Source organism: Oncorhynchus nerka, linkage group LG14 (assembly GCF_034236695.1).
Source record: "Oncorhynchus nerka isolate Pitt River linkage group LG14, Oner_Uvic_2.0, whole genome shotgun sequence".
NCBI lineage: Eukaryota > Metazoa > Chordata > Actinopteri > Salmoniformes > Salmonidae > Oncorhynchus > Oncorhynchus nerka.
In genome coordinates, this window is record NC_088409.1 from 37,793,279 (window position 1) to 37,814,698 (window position 21,420).

Consider the following 21,420-nt stretch of genomic DNA (forward strand, 5'->3'; position numbering starts at 1 on the left):
ACTCAGACTGCTCTCAGGGCAGGTCTGCCAGTTATGACTAGCATTAGTGACTTTTCATAGCAGGTTAGGATAATTAGGTTTAGGAAAAGGGTTAGCCAAAATTCACAACACAAATATATCTAGCTAGAACCAGGCCTGCCCTGAGGACAGTCTTGGTTTCCACTAATGCTATTCTGGCAATAGTGATCCACTGAACATAATGTGCAACTTACCACAATACCCTGCACCACCTCCATGAAGGGCTCCATCACATCCCTCCACATGACCTTGCTGTGTTTGATCTGGAGTTCTATGTTGCACCCCATAGAGAAGGCCACATCCTGGACAATACAGTGGAAGGGCCTGACAGGATGAGAGAACAGGGTGAGCAGAGGATTGCCGGTTTGCACCACAGCGATGCCATACTGCTAGCAAGCTATTTGGCAAGTATCAAGGCAATACATTTTTTCCAGAGCTATTTTCAGTTACCCCTATACAGGCCGTAGAGGACAAACAGCATGAGGTACGCCCTGCCACGGTAGCTGAGCATGCTGGGAAAGAGCAGAGGGGACGAGCAGCGAAAGTAGGAGGAAAATGCCACACCCAGAACACATACAGCTGAAAAATACACACAGAGCATGACTAATATGTTTCCAATTAGTTTACTTTACTGATTGACTCCAAACAGTGTTCAATTGCAGTACCACAATCTACTCACCAACAAATGCATATTCTGCTAAGAGCCTGTTTACAGTGGTCATTGTGACATTGTGGAAGAGACCCAGAAATAAACCTGGAGGGGAGAATTCACAATGAGTTGGTGTAACATCTGTCTGAAGAAGGAGACCAAGGTGCGGCGTGATAGGCGTTCATGATTTTTTAATAATACTGAATACCACAACAAAATAACAAAGTTGAACAAAACGAAACAGTTCTATCAGGTGCAGACACTAAACCGAAAACTACTCACAAAACCCAAACGAAAAAGGACAACTTATCCCCAATCATAGACAACGATAGACAGCTGCCTCTGATTGGGAACCACACCAACATAGAAATAAAGAAACTAGAATGCGCACCCTTGTCACACCTGGCCTAACCAAGAAAGAGAATAAAAGCCTCTATGGCCAGGGTGTTACAGTACCCCCCCAAAGGTGCGGACTCCGGTCGCAAAACCTGACTCTAAAGGGGAGGGTCCGGGTGGGCATCTCTTCAAGGCGGTGGCTCCGGTGTGGACATAGACCCCCCTCCACCCGCAGATCCCTCCGCTTTGGTGGCGGCCCTAGTGCATGGACCTTCACTGGAGGAACCAGGCCGCAGATCATCGCAGCAGGCTCCGGACCGGGGACCGTCGCCGCAGGCTCCTTGCCATGGATCATCACTACAGGCTCCGGAGCATGGATCATCACTGGATGCTTCGTACCATGAATCATCACTGGAGGCTTCGTGCCATGGATCATCACTGGAGGCTTCGTGCCATGGATCATCACTGGAGGCTTCGTGCCATGGATCATCACTGGAGGCTTCGTGCCATGGATCATCACTGGAGGCTTCTTACGTGGAGCCGGAACAGGTCTCACCAGACTGAGGAGACGTACTGGAAGCCTGGTGCGTGGAGCTGCCACAGGGCTTACCAGGCTGGGGAGAATACTGGAGGCCTGGTACGTGGAACTGGAACAGGTCTCACCGGACCCGGGAAGATGCACTGGAAGCCTGGTGCATGGAGCAGGCACCGGATACACTGGGCCGTGGAGGCGCACTGGAGGTCTCAAGCGTAGAGCTGGCACAACCCGTCCTGGCTGGATGGTTACTTTCGCCCAGCAAATGCGGGGCACTAGCACAGGATGCACTGGACAGTGCAGATGCAACGGAGACACAGTGCGCAGAGCTGGCGCAGGATATCGCCCGAGTGGAAGGAATGACCTACAATGCAATACTCAGTACACCAACTTGTTCTGTGTACCACTAATGCACTTTTTAATTTTTTTATTTCCTCACAGTGAAGGGCAAGGACTTCCTCCTGTTCCTCATCTTCTCCATGTTGGTCCAGGGCCCCATGACCAACACCCTGGAAAACTTTGACCGTGCAGCGGACAGCGTGGTGTGTGGGGCCGAACTTTCCATGAGCCAGACCCAGCAGGTACGTCTGTGGGCCATGCTTATTCTAGCACTGTCAGTATTCGAAGACACTGTTAGTACAGTTACTGTATCTAACTATTTAACTCTCCAAATGAAGCCTTCCATTGATTTCTGTGCCCTCTGCCCCCTGTTACAGCTCGTTCCGTGTTCCTGGTCGGCATTGGCGAGGTGTGTAATGACAAACTGGGCACCCCCTGTAAGAAGTGTAACAAGCTGTTTGATGATGCCCGTGATGACTGCATGGAGCTCCTGTCTGCGTTCAACTTCCTTTGTCACATTGTGGATGGGTTCCGCCCCCTCTGTGGTCTCGCTCGAGGTTGGTTGACATGTTATTCCATCATACAGTATAATCACTATCCTCACTCACCCTTACTTCCATCAGCTGTCAGTAGTAGAGGAAGCGTAGCTGTTTGTCATAGTGTCAGATGAATAAATTATTGTCCACTGAGAAGCAGGTTCAAATCGCAAGAGTAGGAACCTGGGAGGCTTTAGCACATACAATATACAGCTGTATCAATAGAGTAAAGGAAATGTGAAAAGGACATCAATCACTGTGGAAGGTGTCTGTTTAAAAATAAGAAAATCTATGGTAGTGTTATAATTAGGTTGTCATATCTGTATTGTCATTGACGCAGTCTTCGCTTAATGTTTCTCTTATAGAGCCATTATGAAGGACAACTTTGTTAGGGCCTCCTAAACATTACTCCTTGCCTCCTAACCATTACATTATCTGAGATGTTTGTTCTCTGTTTTTAAGTCATTCTCAGCTAGCACATTTGGTTCCTTAGCAGTTCTGGGAATGTACGTTTTTGGTTTCCCATTGGTTGTGGGAATGAAGCCATACGTTTCCTTACCGTTAAGGCTTTTGAAAAAGTTCTGAGAACAGAAGTGAAAATTTCACTTGTTCTGGGAACATACCTTTTCAGATTGCAGGGAGGTTCTGAGAAAGTTTTCCTATGGTTTCCTGAAAGTTTTCCTGGGAGGTTTTATTAACGAACTGAAATTATAGGTTATTTTAAGGTAATTAAATAACGTTCTGAGAACATGTTTCAGTAAGACTTTTAATAACACTGCTAGATTAGGTTAACTGTTTTCAACTCCAAGCATAGATAGGACACATGGAAATGAATTTGCTTAGGCATTAATCATGCAAGCACATTTGTTTTTTATTGTGGCATGGTGTCAGTGAGATTCAAACCTATGATCTTCTGCTCTCTATACTCTCTACTAATACAAAGTCGTACATTTTTGTAAATTCAAACAGATTCTATTTCAAAGGAAACAAACACTCATTAAGATCAGGTGTGGCCAACACACCTGAAAACACGTAACAAGATAGAGGATAGAGAGAGCTTTATTGATGCGGAGAATGGAAAGTTTGTTTTTTAAACGTTAATGTTTTCTTGTGGTTTTTATGGAAAGTTTTCTTAATGTTCTGAGAACAGTACTTTAAATAGAACCACGAGGAAACCTGCAAAAAATGTTATGCTGAAGTACTGGAATTCCAATAGTAGAACTTCATTTCCTAACATTCGCTGAACATTCTGAGAAAATTCATTAAATGGAACCATGAGGAAACTTGCAGAAAACATTATGCTGAAGTTCTTGAATTCACATAGAAGAACGTTGTTTCTTAATGTTCTCTGAACATTCGGAGAACACGACTTTAACTAGAACCATTAGGTAACCTGTAGAAAACATTGGAATTTCCACAGAAGAACATTGTTTCTTAACGTTCTCTTAACGTTCTGAGAACATTACTTTAAATAGAACCATGAGGAAAGCTTTTGAAAACATTATACTTAAATTACCACCGAAGAACATTGTTTCTTAACGTTGTCTGAACAATTTGAGAACATTACTTTAAATAGAACCATGAAGAAACCTATAGGAAAAGTTATGGGAAGATTGCATGCAAAATAACCATAGGATAACCACGCTCTCGCCAAGCTTTAAACAACATATGGTTCTCAGAACATTATGTGCTAGCTGGGTGGTCAGTAGTTTAAAATCTTCTGAAACTCAGTTAAAATGTCCCCTTTTTTTGCACCCGAGCCTTTTTTTTCCGATTTTGGTGAAAAATTGCTGACTACAAATATGTTAGCTCATGGAAAAATAGATCACCCATTGTTGTGAGGTTGACATCAGTGTGGAGGTACAGCACAGCCCTCCTCTCTAGCTCTCTGGAAGCTCTGCGGTGCTCTGTGTTATTCTTTAGCCTAGGAGGGCAGGGTAACTTAGGAGCCAAGGCCTAGTTTAAAACCCTCCAGCCCCACACTGCCCTCAGGTTTCCTCTCACATTTCCCAGGAGGAGCGCAGGCATGAGTCACCCTCCATCCCTCTGCCTCCCCTGTTTTCTTTTCAAATGAATTATTGTTTCATATCCACCGCTGCTCTCGGGCCAGCCAGGAGCCAGCCGGGAGCCAGCCGGGAGCCAGCCGGGAGCCAGCCGGGAGTCAGCCGGGAGCCAGCCGGGAGCCAGCCGGGAGCCAGCCGGGAGTCAGCCGGGAGCCAGCCGGGAGCCAGCCGGGAGCCAGCCGGGAGCCAGCCGGGCACTGGTGACTTTTTAATCCAAACATGACCCGAGGGCCAGAGATGAAACACGCTTCCTGGCCCTTTGGAGATCTAGAATGCTGCTCTCAGCATAAAGTGAATGGTGGCATTTCCCTTTCTAAACTATGGGTCATAAATCCTATATAATGCTGTCTTATAAACCTGACATGACACTTGGGTTTACTTTTAATGACTGTTCACAATGGTTTTATGAGACAATGACTAGAGCCTGTGATGCAGAGATGCATTTTTCACGTCAATTAGCTAGAGGTTATGCCATTTGTAGGTATGAGGACAGTAATTATCAATGCATTCCTCTCATGTCAGTTGGTCAGCGGTTTTGCATCATCCCTTCTTTCATTGTCGGCCACATGAAGACAAAGATTGCTGCCCGTAAGTAAAGTCCAGAGGTACAAAAACCTTGCCCTATATAATAGTTTCTACTACTTCTCTATTCCAAGGTAGAACATTCTTCAATTCCATAGTTCTACTGTAACTCCTTTTTGATGGCCAATCTAAACAGTCACAAATGCACAGTGGCACATTCTTGAAGTGCCTCTTTGCTCTCTTCTAGCAATCATAGCAGTTTTTGAGAAGATGAAGAAGGAGTTTGAGTTCAACATATCGGCCTCTATTCACTTTGACATGAATGTGAACAGCAGTCAGATGGTGCAACAGGTGTCACAGGATATGATGGAGGAAGTGTCGGTGGAGCTGGGACGTTTCTAGGAAGTGATGGGGCTAATAGCCTACATAGGCCTCTTCCTTCTGCTGCTAATGTACCTACGGTGAGTCTATCTATATTCATTCACATGGGTCAGTCATGCAAACAAGGTTTTGACAAGGAGAGGTATACTCTATACCAGGGTTTCTCTTGAGTTTGGGAAACCCTGCTCTAGTGTGTGTGTGTGTGTGTGTGTGTGTGTGTGTGTGTGTGTGTGTGTGTGTGTGTGTGTGTGTGTGTGTGTTGTGTTTTAGGGCTGTCCTGTACAAACACAAGTACCTGCACCAGAATGACTTTGACAACACTTACATCACAGAGCAGTTTGAGGAGCTCAACGAGAGATTGGCTAGAGAGGGAAAACCCCCTGTCTAACCGCTCAGCCAGAGAGTGGCCCGCACCTACATCAGACCATGTGAGTGGAGCAGGAAGAATGCACAGGAAAGAGGAGAAGAAAAGATAAATGAATTGTAGGGAGAAGCAGTGTGGGTGTTGATAGAAAAGGTAGGGAGCGAAAGGATATAGAGAAGTTAGAAAATGAGAACAACAACAAAAACATATAGGAAGGTGAAAAGAGAAAGTCAGTGTAACATTGATGTCATGGCAGTGAAAACACCCACCTAACCTCCCCTCCCACACACCCATCTCTGTCCTTTAGTCTCAGTGTACCTGACGGCCAGGGAGCGGCGGACGGCTGCCCTCAGCGCAGTGTCCATTCTTAGGCACATAGCAATAGGATGCCTGGGGTGGCGCTGGACCTGGTGGTCTTCTGGATGTTTGACCTGGTGCACTACCAAGCCCAGGGGGACATCGTGGCCAGAGGTGAGACAGTCTGGCTACAGGGAAATAGATGATGTTCAGTTCAAGGTTATTTACTGTACTTGAAAAAACATTTAAATCTTACTAGCCACCCCACCCATCAGTGTACTCACAGGTGCATGGTTAAAAACAGGAATAGATGAGAGGTATAATATCTGCATTCGTTATTGCTTCCAAAAAGTATATTTACCTGAATGAAACCAGAAACACTGCTAACAAGCCGAGTCTCAAAACATGTTTGTACAGCTATTTTGTTTGTACATATTTTGTTTGGGCTGTTATTTTGGACTTAGTTATTTTAGACATAACAGTTTATTTTATGAGAGAAAGTGGTTGTTCGGTGTGATGAATAACCTTGCCTGAAACTTGAAGTCTATCAGTTTACTCCATTCTATTCAGTCCAATAACGGAATTAAACTGGACATCAGTTTCCAATTAAATACTATAGTACAGATTATTCTAATGAAATTGTATATCAAAACCATATTTGGAACCAACAACATCATCCAAGACATTGTGTTCTCTCCTTGTGCTCTCTCTAGCACCCATCGTATTAGCAGTGGAAGTAAATGGCACAGGCAATCCTACGGCCTCCTCCACGTCTCCTCATGTACTGGCCTGTCTCCTGGTAGCGCCTCCATGCTCTGGACACTACGCTGACAGACACAGCAAACCTTCTTGCCACAGCTCGCATTGATGTCCCATCCTGGATGAGCTGCACTACCTGAGCCACTTGTGTGGGTTGTAGGCTCTGTCTTATGCTACCACTAGAGTGAAAGCACCGCCAGCATTCAAAAGTGACCAAAACATCAGCCAGGAAGCATAGGAACTGAGAAGTGGTCTGTAGTCCCCACCTGCAGAACCACTCCTTTATTGGGGGTGTCTTGCTAATTGCCTATAATTTCCACCTGTTGTCTATTCCATTTGCACAACAGCATGTGAAATTTATTGTCAATCAGTGTTGCTTCCTAAGTGGACAGTTTGATTTCACAGAAGTGTGATTGACTTGGAGTTACATTGTGTTGTTTAAGTGTTCCCTTTATTTTTTTAGCATTGTATTTTTCCCAGTTGTAGCTAATTTCTTTCCGAGTTTCCAGTTGAGAGGTGTGGTTCCTGAGTTAATTAAGCAATTAACATCCCATCATGCTTAGGGTCATGTATAAAATTATTTGGGCCATTATTATTGCTACCATGGCTATGCTCCCATAGGATGACAATGCTCCTATCCACAGGGCAATAGTGGTCACTGAATGTTTTGATGATCATGAAAACGATGTTAACCATATGCCATGGACTTCCAGTCACCAGATCTCAACCCAATTGAGCACCTATGGGAGATTCTGGAGCGGTGCTTGAGAACGTGTTTTCTATCATCAACAAAACACCAAATTATGGAATTTCTCATGGAAGAATGGTGTCTCGTCCCTCTGGTAGAGCTCCAGACACAACAGTCAATGCCTGGGTGCATTGAAGCTGTTCTGACTCGTGGTTGCCCGACTCCCTATTAAGATGCTTTATGTGTTTCCTTTATTTTGGATGTTATCTGAATCGATGCCTTGGCCTAGGGATATGGAGTCAATTCTACAGGGTCTCTGTATTTTTTGCTATTTAACACTGACACCCAGTGGCCAAAATAAGCTGTTTGCTTTGCTTCCTCTCTCTTAAAATGAGTTAAGGAGGCTCGTGTGTGCCAGGTACCACCCGAAACGAGAACGGGTACGTTATGTCCCAGTCACAACTCTCTCTTTACCTGTCCAGTCCCAAACCCCCTCCTCTAGCCCTTACCACTTCTGTGTTTGCTGATCTCAGGGAACCAGGTAGGTGTAGTAATAAATGGATACCTTCCCAGTGGACTTAGCTGTCGCTTACACCTATCTATTTAATTTAGATCTGCAAACACTGATGAGTTAGGGGCTGTCAGTTACATAACAACTACACTGAAATAAAAAGATCCACAGATAGATTTGTTCACAATAGCCACTACAGGTTGTGGTTTTGTGCAGGCAGAATAGAACTTGTTCTGCAGTAGTCTGCTGGTCTGGGAGTCTAGGAGAAAGAGGAATGTGAACCATGCATAGAATTGAAACAAGGTCAGCACTGCACAGCAATACAGATGTATTTATCTTGATTTCAGGACAAAAGAACAGACAGAAATGTTATGCTTAAAAAGTTAATACAGCTTGATCACGTTCTCTTCTTGTCGTGCCAAAGGTAGATAAACTATTCAACCAGAAAAAAAACTATCATTTTGTTGTCGATTCTGGTCTTATGTAGTGGCGGTCTTTGTCATTGTTTGTATACTAGTAGTGGCACGGTTAGCATCAGCCATTATCTATTACAAACTGGTGTGACAGGGAAGGTGTTGCATCATTCTAATGGCAGTGTTCATACACGTTGCCAGCAGCTTCAGGTTTAGTGTCACTACATTTTATACTAGACTGTTGGATCAGATGGAATTCAAACCATGTACAGAATGTTGAGCATCAGCACCGGGTCTGTGTACCGTAACTTTGTCTATGTGCACATATAACTCTATGTACAGGTAACTGCCAAAATATAGGAAACATAAAGTCTCTTAATTGAGTGTTGGGCCACCACAAGCCACCAGAACAGCTTCAATGCACCTTGGCATAGATTCTATTGGAGGGATGCGACACCATTCTTCCATGAGAAATTCCATAATTTGGGTTTTTGTTAATGGTGGTGGAAAACGCTGTCTCAAGCCTCGTTCACATCACCCATAAGCACTCCGTTGCGTTGCTCCGGATGTCATGCTTTTCAATGGGGAAGTCCATAATGGAGTGCAAACATAATGCCCCCTTGCAGTTGAAGGCTCCGTTGCGTTGCTCCGCATGTCATGCTTTTCAATGGGGAAGTCCATAATGGAGTGCAAACATAATGCCCCCTTGCAGTTGAAGGCTCCGTTGCAGGACGGACGCTGCAAACTTTAACATTTTTCTACTTTGCGTCATCTTTAGTCCAGCCAGAGTCTGTCGAAGAACAGGAAGTTGCCAGACCACAGAGATAATGTGGTTTTCGCTAATGGCTTTATGGGATAGCTAGCAACTTCCAATAAGTGAATACAATTTAATAGCAATGTTAAATAATTATATTATATGACTGTTGCCTCCCGTAAACATGCGCCACTACAGAATCTCCCATAAGTGTTCAATTGGGTTGAGAATTGAGATCTGGTGACTGAGACACACAAACACCCTTTAAACCCCCTATACTGCTTTGAGACGCCTCTTTCATAGTCACTGAAAACTCTTCTTCTAGCCATGGTAGCCGAAATAATGGGCAACTGGGCATTTTTATACATGATCCTAAGCATGATGGGATGTTAATTGCTTAATTAACTCAGGAACCACACCTGTGTAGAAGCATCTGCTTTCAATATACACTGCTCAAAAAAAGGGAACACTAAAATAACACATCCTAGATCTGAATGAATGAAATATTCTTATTAAATACTTTTTTCTTTACATAGTTGAATGTGCTGACAACAAAATCACACAAAAATTATCAATGGAAATCAAATGTATCAACCCATGGAGGTCTGGATTTGGAGTCACACTCAAAATTAAAGTGGAAAACCACACTACAGGCAGATCCAACTTTGATGTAATGTCCTTAAAACAAGTCAAAATGAGGCTCAGTAGTGTGTGTGGCCTCCCCGTGCCTGTATGACCTCCCTACAACGCCTGGGCATGTTCCTGATGAGGTGGCGGATGGTCTCCTGAGGGATTTCCTCCCAGACCTGGACTAAAGCATCCGCCAACTCCTGGACAGTCTGTGGTGCAACGTGGCGTTGGTGGATGGAGCGAGACATGATGTCCCAGATGTGCTCAATTGGATTCAGGTCTGGGGAATGGGCGGGCCAGTCCGTAGCATCAATGCCTTCCTCTTGCAGGAACAGCTGACACACTCCAGCCACATGAGGTCTAGCATTGTCTTGCATTAGGAGGAACCCAGGGCCAACCGCACCAGCATATGGTCTCACAAGGGGTCTGAGGATCTCATCTCGGTACCTAATGGCAGTCAGGCTACCTCTGGCGAGCACATGGAGGGCTGTGCGGCCCCCCATAAAAATGCCACCCCACACCATGACTGACCCACCGCCAAACCGGTCATGCTGGAGGATGTTGCAGGCAGCAGAACGTTCTCCACGGCGTCTCCAGACTGTCACGTCTATCAAATGTGCTCAGTGTGAACCTGCTTTCATCTGTGAAGAGCATAGGGCGCCAGTGGCGAATTTGCCAATCTTGGTGTTCTCTGGCAAATGAAAAACGTCCTGCACGGTGTTGGGCTGTAAGAACAACCCCCCACCGTGGACGTCGGGCCCTCATACCACCCTCATGGAGTCTGTTTCTGATCGTTTGAGCAGACACATGCACATTTGTGGCCTGCTGGAGGTCATTTTGCAGGGCTCTGGCAGTGCTCCTCCTGCTCCTCCTTGCACAAAGGCGGAGGTAGCGGTCCTGCTGCTGGGTTGTTGCCCTCCTACGGCCTCCTCCACGTCTCCTGATGTACTGGCCTGTCTCCTGGTAGCGCCTCCATGCTCTGGACACTACGCTGACAGACACAGCAAACCTTCTTGCCACAGCTCGCATTGATGTCCCATCCTGGATGAGCTGCACTACCTGAGCCACTTGTGTGGGTTGTAGACTCCGTCTCATGCTACCACTAGAGTGAAAGCACCGCCAGCATTCAAAAGTGACCAAAACATCAGCCAGGAAGCATAGGAACTGAGAAGTGGTCTGTGGTCCCCACCTGCAGAACCACTCCTTTTTGGGGGTGTCTTGCTAATTGCCTATAATTTCCACCTGTTGTCTATTCCATTTGCACAACAGCATGTGAAATTGTTGGAGGAAATTATGGTTGAAATGAATAATTATGTATACATTCCAATCAGAACTGACTAGTCCAAATGCTATAATGTACTGTACATATGAATTTTCCCTCTTGCTCCCTTTCCCAATTGTATATAATGTAGTCAGGAGTTTAGTAACAATGAAGGTCTGTTCCTTAGTTCATTCATTTGGACAATCTCCAGGTGGCAGGAACGGGCTATCTCCAGACGGTCTAGAATGCTGATTTATACTGACTGACCTTGACTTCAGGCGTGGAGCGAAAAGCTCGAGAAACTATAGGGCCTCTAAGAGATAGAAGGTTTAGAAAATGCTGACGTCATTTTCAGTTTATAACCTGTGGAAATATGTGTATGTGGTAGTACTCTCTTGAATTAAACGCTGTTATCTGGCTTTTAAGACTGGTCTCGATCTACTTCATGCATAATTAATGAACTTACAAATCATTAATGAATTAGAATGAGTGCGAATTTGGTTTTGGCTACAAAACATACAGGAATTTAGAAATTCCACTAACAATTGGTCCTTCGATCCCGGATCTAAATACCCCTCCCTGTTATCTGGAGGTAGTACGCTGAAAATCGTGCACGGACTCGTTTTTGACTCGTTTTACTAAAGACCTGACCTCTGAATTGAGGTTCAAATTCAGGCCTGCGTATTATCACGGAGTACAGAGAAGGTGACTAGATTCAAATGAACAATGCTTTCCCAGCCGGCAGCAGGTAAAGTAGCCTTTATTCTCGATTCTGGGGGATTTGAGTTCTTTAATTGATGTTCTGAAATTTTCAGAATTCATCAATAATGGGAGCTGTGCTATTCCCACAGGGTTTGTATGACCATCATACACTGGGTTTTGTATAACCGATATACACTGAAGCAGGTTCGAAAATAACCTGTGGTAATGTGCACTACCGTAAATAAAATAAACTTAATCATGAGAGGCACACCCGCCCGAGATTAAGACGGGATATTAAATAGGTACTGGGGGATAGGACGGTGAGCTTGTACAAATACTGGGCGTAGGGAGACGGCAAGAATGCGCAAGATAACTGGATTGGTCATTTGAATAGTGGCAGTATTGATCATCGTTCCGATTCAACTAATACTACGGAAATATCCAAATAAGGAGGAGAGGGAACTTAAATCTAAAGAAATGAGATAAAAGCCATATCTATAGACAGGATAGTTCCATGCGAGAGGGGAGTCTAACAATTAGTGGCGTGAGATAACGATTATTAGCGTTCTTTAAAAGCCCTCTGACACAACCGGAAAATAAGATTTTAACTAGGGCTTTACAAACCCTGGGCTTATAGTTGTAAGGTAAGACCTAATATCTGATTCAAAAGTCAAAGCTATTGGTAAGATTTCCATAAAAGAGACACACAAACAGTCAGACAGAAAAGGAAGGATTGTTTAGAAATTCCACAAAAGAAGTGTCGAAAAACTAGCGGGAGATTACCGTAATAATTTAAACAGAGAATGGAAGGGAAGCATCCAAAATCTGACTCAGACAAAGAACCTGAATGGAAGCTGATATTTAAAACCCTTCCTTGCTATATCTGTAATTAGGACGATTTTCGGGGAATTCCCGGTGTCGAAGTTTTGGGACTACGGACAATTATAATAATAATATTGAGAAAAATGGATAAGGTGAGTCAAAAGAAGGTTTAATTGTAATCCCGGCCGAGGCGTTTAACTAAAATTAATTTTAGATTGTAATTGACCTATTTGCATGTTTTGCCTGAAAAATACGGTCGCCAATGTTTGTAAAAGATATTAAATGAACGTTTATTATGTGTTTTAGATTGAATTCATTTTGTTAAAAAAGAAGGCATTAAAAATAATGGCGAGACAATTTCGATGAAAAACGCTATTTTGCCCAAAATTATCTGGTGGAATAATGTATTGAGATGGGAGTCGTATTTAAATAAATGTATCATAGAAGAGAAAGTCACCTAAAGAAATGTAGGGAATAACGGAGAGATACGATACAATTTCGGGCTATCCGGATGTTATAGCTATTTATGAATCGACTGACATATGATAAGTTTAACACAAAACATGGTACGTTTAAATGTTAGAGTATGGTAAGTTGAGAAGTTGGGTTGGTTTTACTTTGATGATTAGAATTTAAAACTGAACGCAATCTGAATAGGGAATATATATTTTACAGAGGCAGGCAGATGGGTGATGACGTTGCACGTTTAACAACATCGTTCCTCAAATTTAAACCGAGAAAAGGGGTTGTGGCATTTAGAGGAAAAATGCATGCATTATAGCTTAGAGTTACTTTTCAAAAGCGGCCAGAAGTTCCAGATACATTTCATTTTAAAAAAGGAGAAGTATCGTAAAGATGCCACAGCTTGCAACGGAAGTGCCAAGCACTAAATGGACTATATAGTGCAACGCTTTGGACTATAAAATAGGTAAGAATAGTTTAATCGTAAAAAGTTGTGATTGTTTTTCCGAGTATTGATTTGTGGTTAGGTAACGCCTGGGAATTCGAACTAGAAGTTAAAGTATCCTAAAAAAAATAAAAAAAACACTATCTATTTTCTCTGTTTTTCTTTACGGGAAAAATAATGTCTTATCTTAAAGGAACAGTGCACGTCAATCACAGTGGTTTGAGTGTATGACAGTGGAAAATATATTGTGGGACGACAATTTGAAGATAGAAAAATAAGTTACATGATACATCAAGAGATTTAAAACAAACGATGTGAAGGGATTATCAGAATTATTGGGTGTCGTTGTAGTAGTAAAAGTTTGGGTTAAGGGGATTTCCCTGTTCCCAGTGACAAGGTATTTTAAAGAGGCACACTCACATATGGAACATTATGAGTTTTAATTATACAATTGAATTCTCTTTAAATTTTATGACCTATTGATCTTATCGTGACTGTCTTCTGAGGTCTGATCAGCCTCAGGGGAGAGTCATTTGTATAATGAATGTGGTCATATTGAGTTACTAGTTTTAAGGTAATTCATAATAATGGAGTTTTGGTTGAGGGGTTTAGAATTATTGTTTGAACCACAAATGAGAAAGTGGTTCAGGATTCTGTTTTACAACATTAGCTGTGAAGTTTTTGAATGGGCTATTAATGATTTGGTATTGTAACAGAGAAAAAGTCATATTTATCATTGAGAATAAATAGGGGAAGATAAAACAGATTAAGCCAATAGGGCAGGGAATTACATAGAAAAATAAGTTGCAGTTTTTTAGGGGGGAGAAATTACTGTAGATAAGGTATTCCACACTTTGCAACACATATTAAATTCATGTTATTGTCAGATAGAATACTGAGGGTCCCCGAAGGAGAGGGCTTGTTAGTGTAGGAAGGATTTTTAATATGGTTAGCATTTATTAGACCTTGTTTGATTATTATACGTTTTTAAATAGTATTACATTTAACAGGAATATAGGACATCTGTGATGATTTAGGATTATTGTTAGGATCAAGATAGATTGATTAAGGAAATGTAAGGACTTTAGAGAAAAGCCGCTCATAGACATGTTTTTTCTAAAAATCAATGATTTTAGATAAAGTCAAACAGTTAGAAGCTTAGTGGTATTTGAGAGATATGAGAGAAAAGGTTTCAATTGGTAAAAATATATATTTAAGAAAATATATAAGTAGCGCAGATAGTTCATAAAAGTAGATAAGAAACTTGACAGGGAATTGGTACAGGATTGACATGAATGGGCGCCCAAGGGAGAATTGGACATGTGGAAAATTAAAAGGGGCTCCTACATGATGATGTCAGACATAAGGATAATTCACTAAATCTTACCTAAGTCATTGTTTAAGAATAAGGCAAGGTTGTTACCTGGGCAGAGCCAGGTAACAAAGGGGGGATGGGTAAATTGTGTTCTAGAATAGGATGTGACCTACGGGATAATTAACTGATAAAAAAATTTTTTTTGCTAATAAACAGAACAAATGAGAAACTGTTTGTTAACCAAACCTGTATGTCCAAGATTTTATGCACTACAGGTGAACTACAGGTGAAGTCACTCAATCCAGTCCCATAGGCTTGTTGGGGGGACCATACCAAGGACTCCTGGTAACAGCTAGCTGAAAGAGCTACCCGGATTCATATCGCACTGCGGGAGGGTAAGGCACAGTGACCCTGTCGAACAATAACAGAGTTCGAGAGGAGAACTGGAATTAACAGAATTCTGGGGGCCATCTCTCGAATGAAAAATACTTTACCTGTCCTTTCCTCACTGTTGTTGTTCATAGAAGTGAAGATGTGTCTGACTCTTGCTAAGCGATGTGTTCTAGGGGAGAGGGTGGGGCTTCACATGGAAGCTGTTCGTCTTCCAAAATAAAAGAGATATCGGTGCAGGTTCCCATATTGATCGTGGACACAGGTCATAGCTCATTGGGAGAGAGGGCGATATGAATCCACTCACCCAGTATGGAAGAAGGTAGAGTAGAGTGGCATAAAGATACGCTTAACCCTTTAAATAGAAATGAAGGAGGATCAAGGGTTGTGGTATGGAGATGACCAGGTCTTGGTCGACACCCTAGTACGGTTCTGGATAGAGGAGTTTGGGCTGTTCACGAAAGCAGGAATGCCAGATAATGACAGTTGTATTGATTTGCACTATTTAAATCCCCAGGTTCCTCCCTTTACAGTATCCAGAGGAGATTATTACTGTTTGGCCCGATATAGTACTCATGGAAAAAAATGTGGGAGAAGTTAGTACTTGTAATAGAACAGAGAATGTTCACTCATTCGACACCAGGACATGAAGTTATCTAAACGGGAAAAGAGAAGCACTCCATCTGGGTCATTTGATGACAAGGTATACATTGATAACATTGGGGTTCCAGGGGAGGTGCCAGATTAGTCAAAGCAAGAAATCAGATCCTAGCAGGATTAGAGTTAAGCATTTCCGGGGCTCTACTCTCATAAGAACGTGGGCTGGATTAATTATATTTATGATAATCAACAGCGATTTAACAGGTATACCAGAGGTGTTATTAAAGGTTTTGTAGAACAGACTGAAGTAACCAGCTGGAAGGCTTGACAGAATAGAATTGCATTAGATATGTTAATGGCTGAAAAGGGAGAAGTATGCGTGATAATCAGGACCATGTTTGTGCTTACATCCCAAATAACACAGCTCCGGACGAATCAGTGCCCGAAGCCTCAGCTGGTTTGACCACCCTGGCTCACGGGTTGGCAGAAACTCTGGGGTGGATACTTCTCTGAACTAAATTGGGTTGACAGTGTGTATGGAAAAATGTTGTGATATGGGCTACCTTCACCTGTGTGACTGTGTTAGTTTTGTACGGACGTGGTTGATTGCGTGTATGTATGAAAGTTATTATTTCCAGGACTCTGGAGTAATCTATGACAATAGATGATGAGGTGTGGGACGATTCCAGGTCCTGACCCGTGGAGGACTGAATGCCTGACTACAGGACAAGTGGACAAATCTGGATCTTTCATCATTGGGGAATTTATGTTTGATGAGACTAGTGTTGAGGATAGAATTAGATTGTACTTTGTTTCAATATTAGACTGTTTTTTAATAAAGATTGTAACGAAAATCCTGAAAGAAGAGTTATGATTCTGATGTAGGTTTAAAAACAGTTGGAGTTAAGGTTAGATTTGATTAATGATGGGTGAAGAGTCGGATAAACATTTATAATAATGTTGGTTATATGTCTATTCATATGATAATCTGATAAACCTTTATAATAATGTTAGTTCATATTTTTATTTTTTATTTTTGATAAAATTAGATGTAGATTTGAATGTATAATATTTGATCAAAGGGAGGATTGTTGGAGGAAATTATGGTTGAAATGAATAATTATGTATACATTCCAATCAGAACTGACTAGTCCAAATGCTATAATGTACTGTACATATGAATTTTCTCTCTTGCTCCCTTTCCCAATTGTATATAATGTAGTCAGGAGTTTAGTAACAATGAAGGTCTGTTCCTTAGTTCATTCATTTGGACAATCTCCAGGTGGCAGGAACGGGCTATCTCCAGACTGTCTAGAATGCTGATTTATACTGACTGACCTTGACTTCAGGCGTGGAGCGAAAAGCTCGAGAAACTATAGGGCCTCTAAGAGATAGAACGTTTAGAAAATGCTGACGTCATTGTCAGTTTATAACCTGTGGAAATATGTGTATGTGGTAGTGCTCTCTTGAATTAAACGCTGTTACCTGGCTTTTAAGACTGGTCTCGATCTACTTCATGCATAATTAATGAACTTACAAATCATTAATGAATTAGAATGAGTGCGAATTTGGTTTTGGCTACAAAACATACAGGAATTTAGAAATTCCACTAACAGAAATGTATTGTCAATCAGTGTTGCTTCCTAAGTGGACAGTTTGATTTCACAGAAGTGTGATTGACTTAGAGTTACATTGTGTCATTTAAGTGTTCCCTTTATTTTTTTGAGCAGTGTATTTTTCCCAATCCGAGTTTCCAGTTGCAGTGAGCGCATGGAAGTCGGAGATTTCCGAGGTCCCAGTTCCAAGTTCCCAGTTGTTTTGAACTCGGCATTAATGCTCAGAGGGAAACAGCAGGGCCTTTGAGTTAAGAACCAAAACTCCTCCGTAGTGACCCGTGAATGCATTGTCTGCAGTATTCGGTCACATGACAGCTAGATCAGCTGTTCAATTTCACTTACCTGCATGTCAACTGAGCCAGGATCACAGTCGAACGGATTGGGAAGTAGGTCTGTCCCAAAGTACTCATCCAAGCGTTGGAGGTGAGCAGTTATCACTGTGTGGGACACTTCTGTTATTTTCTTTTCATTACACAGAAGTCTTTTTTCTTTTTCTTTTAACATCCCATTGTGAATGACAACAATTCTTTTCTCAATGCATTTTTTTTCTCCAACACTCTCCGTTCATAACCACCAAACCTCAATGTGAAACATTGCCATGCTCTGATCACATATCTCCACATAGTTTTGCGAACAGGCGTGTGCGCAGTGGATGTGGTTTGATGTAGTTAACAATCGAAGTTACCTTCTGCACTATATCTCAGAATTCTGTGCTCAGCTCTTTTGCCACCAGTTGCTCTCGGTGTATCGTACACTGTGTCCATATTGCAGAGGGAGACACATTCATAACTAGAGTGCAGAGGCCTGCCCCCCATCCCCTGATAGATGGAGCCATATCTGTGCAAATGTCCACCATTCGATCCCATATGGAATCTGTTTGTCGTCAATATAGCCACGCAGCACACATTCCATATGCCGTTTCATACTTGGAAATCGTGAGACAGAACAATATGTCCTTATGAATAGCATCCCCCGACATGTATAGTAAACAAAAGTCAATGCATAGGCATCTCTGCCCTAACAACTGTCGTCCATTTGAATAGCATAAGCTTGGAAGTTTTTGAGTCATTCTGTCAGAGTTTCCTCTTGATTGTGAGCAATATCATACATTATTTGTTTAACAGTGTTATCTGACAAAGGTATTGATGTGAGTTTCTGTGCCTCTGCCTCCCAACACATTGTTTTCACCATATCAATTGCAGCCGGTAATATCAAAGTCTCTGCAATAGTGTATGGTTTCATAGGTTAGTGGGCCTAGCCATTCACCGTGGGAATGATTCACGTGCAACGGTCAAGTGCGGCCTTTTCCTATGATCTAAGAGCGCTCTCTGGTTTAATAATTTATACATATAAAGGTATATATTTAGATTTTGGGGGAATTTTGGAAATACTAAAGCGACGTTAGAGGCGGCTTATGGTAGAGAAATTAACATTAAATTCTCTGGCAATGGGCCTCCCGGGTGGCGCAGTGGTCTAGGGCACTGCATCGCCACCAGAGACTCTGGGTTCGCGCCCAGGCTCTGTCGCAGCCGGCCGCGTCCGGGAGGTCCATGGGGCGATGCACAATTGGCCTAGCGTCATCCGGTTTAGGGAGGGTTTGGCCGGTAGGGATATCCTTGTCTCATCGCGCACCAGCGACTCCTATGGTGGGCCGGACGCAGTGCACGCTAACCAAGGTCTCCAGGTGTTTCCTCCGACACATTGGTGCGGCTGGCTTTCGGGTTGGATGCACGCTGTGTTAAGAAGCAGTGCGGCTTGGCTTGGTTGGGTTGTGTTTCAGAGTTGTGGATGACTTTCGAACTTCGTCTCTCCCGTCTCTCCCAAGCCCGAACAGGAGTTGTAGCGATGAGACAAGATAGTAATTACTATTGGATACCACGAAATTGGGGAGAAAAAGGGGGCTAAAGTTTAAGAAAATATATATATTAAAAAATAATAATAATAATTCTCTGGCAACAGCTCTGGACAATCCTGCAGTCAGCAATTCAATTGTAAGCTCCCTCAAAACTTGAGACATCTGTGGCTGTTATGCAGGTGAGTGAGGACCCAACAGCGATTCAACAGAAACAGTCTTTTAATGTCCAAACAGGGAAAACATAAATCCTCTATCTTTGCAGGGGAGTCCTCCTACTAGTAGTAGAGGAGAATTGCAGGGCTAGCGGCAACAGACTGCAGGTCCCTCTGGGTAGGTGCGGGCCGTAGAGGACAGAGACACCTGCTCACACGCAGCATCTAATGAAGAGGCAGATAACGACAGGACGGGACAAGGGCAAAGCAAACAAGAATCCGACAAGGACAGAAGCAGAAACAGAGAGAGAAATAGAGACATCAGAGGGCAAAAGAGGAGACAGGTGAGAGAGAGTAAACGAGGTCGTTAGGAGAATGGGGAACAGCTGGGAGCAGGAACGGAACGAAAGAGAGAGAGAAAGATAGTAACCTAATACGACCAGCAGGGGGAAACGAAGAGAAGGCACAGGGACAAGACATAACATGACAGTGGCATTGTGTTGTGTGACAACTGCACATTTTAGAGTGCCCAGCACAAGATGCACCTGTGTAATGATCATGCTGTTTAATCAGATTCTTGATATGTCACACCTGTCAGGTGGATGGATTATCTTGGCAGAGGAGAAATGCTCACTAGCTGGGATGTAAACACATTTCTGCATAAAATGTGAGAGAAATAAGCTTTTTGTGTGTGTGGAAAATTTCTGCGATATTTTGTTTCAGCTCATTAAACATGGCACAAACACTTTACATATTGCGTTTATATTTTTGTTCAGTAAATATATTTTTTGTGGACTTTTAACATTACAATATCTGGTAGAACTTGCCCCTAAGATTAACATACAGGTAACTGCCAAAATAATGGAAACACTTGAGGAAATGGGGGATACAAAATATATTGAAAGCAGATGCTTCCACAGAGGTGTGGTTCCTGAGTTAATTAAGCAATTAACATCCCATCATGCTTAGGGTCATGTATAAAATTATTTGGGCCATTATTATTGCTACCATGGCTATGCTCCCATAGGATGACAATGCTCCTATCCACAGGGCAATAGTGGTCACTGAATGTTTTGATGATCATGAAAATGATGTTAACCATATGCCATGGACTTCCAGTCACCAGATCTCAACCCAATTGAGCACCTATGGGAGATTCTGGAGCGGTGCTTGAGAACGTGTTTTCTATCATCAACAAAACACCAAATTATGGAATTTCTCATGGAAGAATGGTGTCTCGTCCCTCTGGTAGAGCTCCAGACACAACAGTCAATGCCTGGGTGCATTGAAGCTGTTCTGACTCGTGGTTGCCCGACTCCCCATTAAGATGCTTTATGTGTTTCCTTTATTTTGTCTGTTATCTGTATCTATGCCTTGGCCTAGGGATATGGAGTAAATTCTACAGGGTCTCTGTATTTTTTGCTATTTAACACTGACACCCAGTGGCCAAAATAAGCTGTTTGTTTTGCTTCCTCTCTCTTAAAATGAGTTAAGGAGGCTCGTGTGTGCCAGGTACCACCCGAAACGAGAACGGGTACGTTATGACCCAGTCACAACTCTCTCTTTACCTGTCCAATCCCAAACCCCCTCCTCTAGCCCTTACCACTTCTGTGTTTGCTGATCTCAGGGAACCAGGTAGGTGTAGTAATAAATGGATACCTTCCCAGTGGACTTAGCTGTCGCTTACACCTATCTATTTCATTTAGATCTGCAAACACTGATGAGTTAGGGGCTGTCAGTTACATAACAACTACACTGAAATAAAAAGATCCACAGATAGATTTGTTCACAATAGCCACTACAGGTTGTGGTTTTGTGCAGGCAGAATATAACTTGTTCTGCAGTAGTCTACTGGTCTGGGAGTCTATGAGAAAGAGGAATGTGAACCATGCATAGAATTGAAACAAGGTCAGCACTGCACAGCAATACAGATGTACTTATCTTGATTTCAGGACAAAAGAACAGACAGAAATGTTATGCTTAAAAAGTTAATACAGCTTGATCA

General features: G+C 42.7%; 1 long non-coding RNA gene and 1 pseudogene across 1 annotated transcript; both read left to right on the forward strand.

Annotated features, from left to right (window-relative positions):
• Positions 1 to 1,699: 1,699 nt before the first annotated feature.
• LOC115142209 (DC-STAMP domain-containing protein 2-like) lies at positions 1,700 to 7,324 on the forward strand (annotated as a pseudogene).
• Positions 7,325 to 10,634: 3,310 nt separating this feature from the next.
• Positions 10,635 to 17,288, forward strand: LOC135559644 (uncharacterized). Its single transcript, XR_010458455.1, has 2 exons — positions 10,635 to 13,508; positions 15,062 to 17,288. It is a non-coding gene; the product is annotated as an uncharacterized LOC135559644 (long non-coding RNA).
• Positions 17,289 to 21,420: the final 4,132 nt, after the last annotated feature.